Raw genomic sequence first — 8,950 nt, 5'->3', positions numbered from 1 at the left:
CTAATCATGTTTATAGGTTGTCCAAGGCGTTATATGGGCTTAAGCAAGCCCCAAGAGCTTGGTATGAGCGCCTTCGGGACTTTCTCATTGAGAAAGGCTTCATCATTGGGAAGGTCGACACCACACTATTCACCAAGAAGCTCGATGGGCATATCTTCATTTGTCAAGTATATGTTGATGATATCATCTTTGGATCATCAAATGAAGACTCATGCAAAGAATTTGGTGAATTGATATCGAAGAAGTTCGAGATGTCCATGATTGGTGAGCTTACATTCTTTCTTGGTTTTCAAGTCAAGCAAATGAAAGAAGGCATCTTCATCTCTTAAGAGAAATACACAAAAGATCTTCTCAAGAGATTCAAGATGGATGAATGTAAGCCAATCAAAACACCAATGCCTACCAATGGACATCTCGACCTAGATGAGGGAGGTAACCCGATTGATCAAACTCTCTACCGTTCCATGATTGGTAGCTTGTTATATTTGACCGCATCTAGGCCCGACATCATGTTTAGTGTGTGTATGTGTGCTAGATTTCAAGCTAGTCCTAAGGAAACACATTTAATTGTCATAAAAAGAATCCTTAGGTACCTTAAGCACACACCAAGCATTGGCCTTTGGTATCCCAAAGGAGGTAGATTTGAATTAGTTGGCTATTCCGATTCGGATTACGCCGGATGCAAAGTTGATAGAAAAAGCACATCCGGAGGATGCCATTTGCTTGGTAGATCACTTGTGTCTTGGTCCTCCAAGAAATAAAATAGTGTGGCTTTGTCCACCACCGAAGCGGAATACATTGCCGTGGGTGCTTGTTGTGCACAAATTTTATACATGAAATAAACTTTGCTAGACTATGGTGTAGTTCTAGAAAAGGTACCTCTTTTGTGCGACATTGAAAGTGCAGTAAAACTTGCAAATAATCCGGTTCAACACTCTCACACCAAGCACATAGATATCTGCCATCACTTTCTAAGAGATCATGTTGCTAAAAATGATATATCACTAGAAGGTGTAAGAATCGAAGATCAATTAGCGGATATCTTCACTAAACCGCTAGATGAGGCTACATTTTGTAGATTGCGGAATGAGCTCAATGTACTTGATTTTAGTAACTTCACTAAAAATTGAGCTTGTGTTGTCCCTTGCATTCATTGTAATATACAACATGTTTAATTTTTGGTAATACATATAGGGCTTGTCTAACATGGTTAAGATAACCGCTGAAAAGCGTGTGAAGAAGCTTAACCTTGGATCAAACTTGACAAGCAACTAGATTTACTTACAAGTATTGCATATGCATGGATGTTGTTTTTGTCGTTTTGTTTCATTTGCCCTCTTATTGCCTATTTTCTTAAAAATAATTATAGCCTAAGGCAAAATATTTTGAAAAATATGAGGGTTTGAGAGAGGTCACTCACATTAGTTCCAATTGGTGTTTATTTGGATCTTATTCATGTTGGGACTTGATTGGGAACAGGAAGCGCGAAGGAACTTTAAAGATTTGCTTTAAAAGAGTGACCGGATGCTGCACTGAACTCTGCAGTCTAGCGTTCGGTCAGTTCACAGGAGGTGAACAGAAGCTGAAGGTGTGACCGGACGCTGCGTTTGTGCGTCTAGTCAGGAAGGGATCCAGTGTCCAGTCGATCTACATGGAGTTCAAGGCAACTGACCAGACCCTGCCTGTGTCCGGTCATGGACCACCGGACGCGTCCGGTCGTGATTCTAGAGGATTTGGACCTCTTTGGAATCGATCGGACGCTGGGTGGTAGCGTCCGGTCGCTACCACCGGAGCGTCCAATCAGTAGAAAATATGCGGAATCAGATCTCTTTCCCCGTTTCCTTCTCTGTTACGCGTGGGGTCCTCATTTAACCGCAGCCATCACGAGCGTTCTTGACCTAACCCCGTACGCCGCCTTCACCGAGCCTCCCGTACGCCATGCCCTAGCCACCATAGCTCTCCCATGCCTGAGCACCACACCGCCGCAGCCGTCATCTCCATGCCGCCGCTGTCCCGCGCTGAACCGTCGCCTCCACCACGCTGATCCACCACGCCAGCAGTGCTCGGGCCAGCCTCCAAGCGCCACCGCAGCCACAGTTCCTGTGCCCTACCTGGCCTCCACGGCCATGCTCCAGTCTCTACTTCACTGCAGTGGTTGCGCCATCCAAGCCCACACCTGCCATGCCCTAGCCCTGCCTCCTCGTTGGTAAGGCTAAACCCTTGCTCTAAATTTACTTTGCTTGTGACCTAGATCAAATTGCAAAGCACTATTTTTAATTGCATTCAGGGCTTTCGATCAAAACCCTAGCCGGTTCCGAGGTTCCCCGCATGATGACTCTTCTTTTCTCAGATTGCCGATCATCAGGTAGCAAGCCAGTCGCTTCTATTTCGTACCTACATTGCTTGCTCTCATAGGGTTTCGCATCTTTTAGATATATCGTATTTACTCGTATATCCATCTATTCCATCGTGCAGCGAGTCGGTGCCATTGTGGTTCCTGTGGCAGGTGACAGTCAACTCAGAGCCAAGCTCACGAGTATGGATTGAGGCCAAGCCTCGAGAGTGTCAGTTTGACAGTTGATCTTCGTCAGCGGCAATTCATCTTCTTGTCAGATCAGATGGCTCGCACCAAGAACGTTGGTGGTGGTCAGGAGATGACGATCGGAGGCCCCCGCCTCGCCAGCCTGTAGGACCTAAAGGCAAGGCGATGAAGCAGATTACATCTAAGAAGCACAAGTACCCCGACGCAGAGACAACAAGAGCAGTAGCAGTTGCTGAGGCCGCAAAGCGTGCCGAGCGAGGAGGTGCTCGCAGTGGTGTGGTCATTGTAGATCAGCAGCTTACACCAGCACAGAGGGCAGTAGTTGAGGAGGCTGAGCATCATCATGGTGGTCCACCTAGGACTGTCATGATGGTAGGACATCATCTGGCTATTGAGGAGCCTCAGCCTTAGGGGGAGTCCTAGTAGGAGCCACAACAGCAGCCCCCACCAGTAGAGACTCAGCCAGCTTAGGAGACTCAAGAGGGCTAGCAGGCCGAGGAGACCGAGCAGGCACCCCAGCTACACCGCTCTAGTCATACCAGTGCTACAGTTCCACTGAGGCCAGCTACACAGCGTAGGGGTTCACGCCCACCGCCTAGACCATAGGGTCCGCCTCCAGTGGTACATCTTGACTTAAGGGCCGCCACGGCCAGGCAGGTTCGACAGCTGAGGTTTGTTGAGTTTGAGGTGTGGTTCCCTCCGAGGAGGGATGAGAGAGCAGAAGAGGGTTTCTATACACCGCTCTAGGAGGATTTCTACAATGCTTATCTCAACAGTGGGGCAGTGTTCATATCTTAGCGGGTATGCAGTATAGAGTCTATTGTGGCAGCAGCCGGAGAGCATATCTACCCCTACTTGTCATATTTGCCAGGGCTAATAGATCTGATTGGCTGAACTAGACTGTATGTACCATCTTAGGTTCGGCAGTTTTATGCTTCGCTCTATGTTGACCCACAGCATAACTTCATACACTTTGCATTCAACGACAAAGACTATAGGGTGATGAGTTTTAGGGCTAGGGAGATACTGAGGCTACATGAGCAGCTTGTCAGATTGTATGAGGTATGTTATGGACAGCAGGAGCCTCCCAGGTGCCCACATGGTGGTATGGTGCCCCCTACAGATCTTGTGTGCCATTGCTTCAAGGAGCCCTTTGGTGAGGGGTCGAGGAGGAACCCTAGTGACCTTACTCCTATAGCTCGAGTGCTAGAGGCTATTATCAGGAGGACACTACTTCCCAGGTTGGGATACAGAGAGGGTCTGACTTGCCTACAGCTCTGGCTCCTTAATGCCCTGATGTAGCAGATCGTGTTCGACATTTGGGACATTCTTCTATCAGAGATGGAGGATACTATAGCTGAGGGCTTCAAGGGTCACAGACAGCTTCCATATGCACATTGGATCACATTCCTGATGCTCAAGTCTGTGCAGGTTAGGACCCCAGAGATGGTTACCAAGTATAAAGGTGCCACCACAGAGTTTCTGGCTTATAACATGGCACAGAGGATTAGGCACAACACACCATAGGCACCCACTCAGCCTAGCCATCATCTAGATGTTCCAGAGTCAGCAACTCAGCCGGACAAGATTATCAGAGGCATAGCCGCTACTGAGGAGGAGCAGCTTGAGGCACAGTAGGAGGTGACAGAGTCTAGTGACAGCTCGGATGATGACTATCTACCGATTCCTCATATGCCTCCACGCAGACACGATGCAGAGGTCGGCAGTTCCAGCTCAGCTCCACCTGCACCGCAGATGGACCCCGCCTTGATTGCTATTCTTGAGCGGATGCAGTAGGATCAGGCACGACAAGCTTAGGAGACCGCTGCCAACTTTGCCCAGTTTTAGGCTCGTCAGGATGAGTTCCAGCGGCAGCAGCAGCAGATGCATCAACAGCAGTTACTCATGCAGCAGCAGCTTATGGGATTTATGCAGCATGTAGTAATAGCACTTGGGGCCCCACAGCCACATTTTTCACCCTAGATTACTTAGCCTGCCACCACTACAATGACTCCAGCAGTATAGCCCAGTGGGCTTTAGAGTTAGGGATAGCCTCCAGTTCTGTTTGCTTCACCTACAGTTTAGGTGTCCCAGTGGTTGTCCTTACTAGTGGTAGCCCCACAGTTCACACCATATCATACGGGCTTCTCACCGGATTAGTCTTCCTCGCTATTTGTGCCTGACACGTTAGTCTCCAGGAGTCTTGGAGCATCTTTCAGCGAGTTGACCGGCATGCCTACACCACCTCATATGCATACCGTCGGTCCTTCTACAATAGCCCCTATCGCTGTGACTACTCAGCGGCTCCCTTCGTCTGTCGCCTCTTCAGATCCTATGACAGACATCCTAACAGCATCATAGGCAGCACTTGCCCCAGCTCAGACCCAGACTGCTTCAAAGACGCTTCTAGCCATAGAGGGTCAACCAGTACAGAGCTTAGGGTTAGACGATGATGGCGCCTAGTTTCATCTTGCTCCACATACTTCAGCGCTCGGCTCGTCCGCTACAGCATCGCCGATCGACCCTTAGGTTTTGGTGTTTGACACCAAAGGGGGAGAGGGTTTGAGTATGTAGACTCAGGGGGAGCGACATTTAGGGGGACCTAGTTATATATTTTTAGCTTATTATCTATTACATTTGGAGTTTCTATGTGTGCGATACATTATGCATCCATGTTTACTATTTTATCTATGTGATAGTGATATATATGTGATTGTGATATATGACATGTGTGCTCTCTACTTTGAATTCCTTTATATGTCATATCACTTGTGTTATGTTCATTTGCCTTTGCTTCCGCATTTATACTCCGATGCAAATGAGCTTTGTTACTTATACTCATGCTTAATTCATATCCTTTGAGTATATTGTGTTGGCTTGGGTCATATAAGCTTGCCTAACTCTTTTGTTCTTATTGACAAAAGCTTATATGAACCAAGCCCGTCAAAAACCTCACTCTTTCACATACTCGAGGTGGTATTGTCATCAATCACCAAAAAGGGGGAGATTGAAAGCATCTAGGCCTCTAGTTGGATTTCGATGATTAATGACAATACAAGATTACTATGACTAATGTGTGTTTTGCAGAGGCAATTAAGTTAGGTCATGGTAATAGAGATTGATTGGGCAATCGAGGTGGCCATGCCCCTATGATGGAAATCGTTTTGGTTTTCAAAGGATGGACGACAAGGTTAAGGATGACTAGTTCTAAGTGTCGATTGGAGTTGGAGAGACACTTAGAGTAGTTTAGGACTTTGTTTTTCCTTTGGCCGTACTATTAAGGGGGGTATGGATGGGTAGCTTGACCTAGGTGAGTCTAGTGAGTTAGGTGTGGTGCACACTTATTAAAACTAGCACTAGGTAGCTCCTACGAATGCCTAAGATCCTTTGGAGCAAACTTCATTCACATATGATCGAGAGTTAGAAGTGAATGGAGGGTTAAATGCTGACCAGACGCTGGCCGTAGGGTCCGGTCAGTTCATTTGATCAAGGTGATTGCGTTCGGTGCGACCGGACGCTGGAGTGGTCAAGTGACCAGATGCTGGGAGGCAGCGTCTGGTCGACTCTAGTAAGGTTCTAGAGAAGGGAATCTGCGACCGGACGTGTCCGGTCAGTGCTGACCGGACCCTGGGGGTTCAGCGTCCGGTCAAGTACAGTAAGCATCCAATAAGGGTTTAATATGACCAGACACGTCCGGTCAGTGATGATCAGACCCTGCCAGCGTCCGGTCAACACGTATTCACTGGTTTGTGGGTTGAACTGACCGGAGCGTCCGGTCACCCCATAGAAGCTCATAACGGTTCGTTTTTCAGGCTGCCTTATAAATAGAAGCTCCACTCATGTGTGGAGTTACTTTTGCTCATTCCAACAGCTGAGAAACACATTTGTGAGTGCCAAGAAGAATAAGGTCCTAGTGAGGTGATTGAGATTTGAGAATCCAAGAGAGTAGCCTCATTAGTGAATCAAGAGTAGCAAAGTGTGCATCCATCTTCTCATTAGGCTTCGCATGGTTAAGTGAGAGTTTGTGCTTGTTACTCTTGGTGATCGCCATCACCTAGATGGTTGGTGGTGATTGGGAGCTTGGTGATCACCCGGCGGAGCTTGTGGGTGACCCAACTCAAGTTGTGAGCGGCTTTGGGTGATTCACCACGACAGAGTGTCAAAGAATCAACCTGTAGAGAGCACTTGATCCTTACGCAAATCAAGGGAGAGCTACACCCTTGCGCGGGTGCTCCAACAAGGACTAGTGGGGAGTGGCGACTCTTCGATACCTCAGCAAAACATCACCGCATTCCTCTCTCTATTTACGTTGAGCATTTACTTTGTGCATTTACTTTGAGCAATTAAATACTTGTCTTTACATTCATAGAATTGTCATGCTAGAGTAAAGTTTGGAACATTGGTTGCAAGTCTGTTGTGCGTTAGATCAATAGAAACACTTTTCTAGGCACAAGGGGTTAATTGGGCTAACCGTAGGATTTGATTATTGCAAGAAAATTTAGAATTAGCTCAATTCACCCCCCCCCATCTTGGGTATCTTAATCCTTTCAACATGATAATAAGTCTGTGACCTAACTAGAATTCAATGTAATGGATGGTCCTTAACCGACACAGAAGGAACAAGTGCAATACGAGCCTCGCTCAAATGCCAAACCAAGTGCAGATCCAAAGTACCATTCTGTCCTGTCTCCAATTGTCATTCATATATATTCCATATGATAGTAATATAATAACAACAATAATATCTTTTCTATCTCTCGTGAGTGACAGATATTCACTCGACTTCTATCGAAGTCCTATATCATAGCAATCTATACGATTATGTCATACTAGTAAGACTCATAGGATAAGGATATATATGCAAGTGGGTTTCATTCAACTCCTTAAACTTAATGCACAAGCATAAAATAAAGTGCAGAATAATAGGGGTTGTGCATCGGGACTTGCCTAGGTAAAATATAACCAAGTTAGCTTTTTATCATGGTGGCATGATCATCAAGTCATCATCTGCTTCCACTACTTCGGTTGACTTCATGATCCATCATTGTTCCTATTATGATAAACGTGGATGTAACGCATAAACGTAAATGATCACAACAATTGCAACTCTAAAATACGATTATGCTGCTAACCTAACGAGCTGGCTCTAGCGACTAACGTACAAGGCTACGTATCCATGTTGTCGGGCGAGGCATTACTTCCCAATAAGTATTTTAGCTACAAAATCCCCAGATATATCCTTAATTCATTTTATTGATTTAATATATTTTCAAACCAGGCTTAATAGGTATTCTAGCAAACTAATTATTCTGGAGCTACAAAAATTACAGAAAGCACATAATAATATTGTGAAGCTATAGTAAAATTTTCAAAGCTAACACTATCATTATTTCGCCACAAAAATTCCTACGAGTTCATACTTTAATAATTTTAGAGCATGTTAAAATATTTAAAGCATCCATGAAATATTTTAGAACCATATGAACCAAGTACACTAGCAGGTAGATCATGATTTTAGAAGCTTAATAAAATTAGTTTCACAATTTTTGGTCTAATGCACAAATTTATATTGAATTTACAATTTGCCTTAGAAACTAAATTAGAAAATACCTAGAAAAGAAAAAGAGGCCGGCAACAACCATATCGGCCCCAGTGGCCCATGCGAACATGGCACGCGTGATAGCTAGCCCAGCAGTGGACCAAGGCGGGGGAGCCCACGCCCGCGCCACGCTTTTTGTAAAATGGCCCCTAGCCTACCTAAATATTTTGCGACTCCTTCGAGTACTACTGCACCAGAGAAACCCTTTGCAGAGAGCACCCCCCAACAAACCTATCTTCACAAAAAGCCGGTCCTCGACACTCCCTCCCACGCATGGTGGCGTGGCTTCGGACGTCATAGCGTGCCCTCACCGGCCATCAGAGCGAAGCACCCGCCCTACGAGCAAGCCTACGAGCACTGTGGGGCCAAGACAAAACCTAGAGCGGTGATTTGAAGCTAAACGACAACCCCCAGTGTGCTGCCCACACAGGTGGGCAAACCTCCATGGCGGCGCACCTTCTTCGATGAACTAGGACTACGATGAGTATAACAGATCAGGTGAGAGAAACAGGATCTTACCCCGAGGCTAGCTGCAGTGATGGATAAGACGGGAAAGCGACGACGTGACCGGGCCACGTGCGCCCGCACCGCGTGGCGGCGCCTCGGGCACGACATCAACGCGTCATCCCATCACCGGTGAAGGTTCTGGCCAAGCCATTGCGAGCACCAGATAGAGGGGTCAAAGGTGAGTTTGTACTGCCATCGAATGAACTACAACGGTGACAAGAGAGACACCGTAAACCAAACCAAGACACGACGGTGAAACAGACCAGCGGCGAGCAAAACTCGAAATAGGCTGGCAATAAAGC

Source organism: Miscanthus floridulus, chromosome 4, assembly GCF_019320115.1.
Source record: "Miscanthus floridulus cultivar M001 chromosome 4, ASM1932011v1, whole genome shotgun sequence".
Lineage (NCBI taxonomy): Eukaryota > Viridiplantae > Streptophyta > Magnoliopsida > Poales > Poaceae > Miscanthus > Miscanthus floridulus.
Note: the sequence above shows the minus strand (reverse complement) of the source record.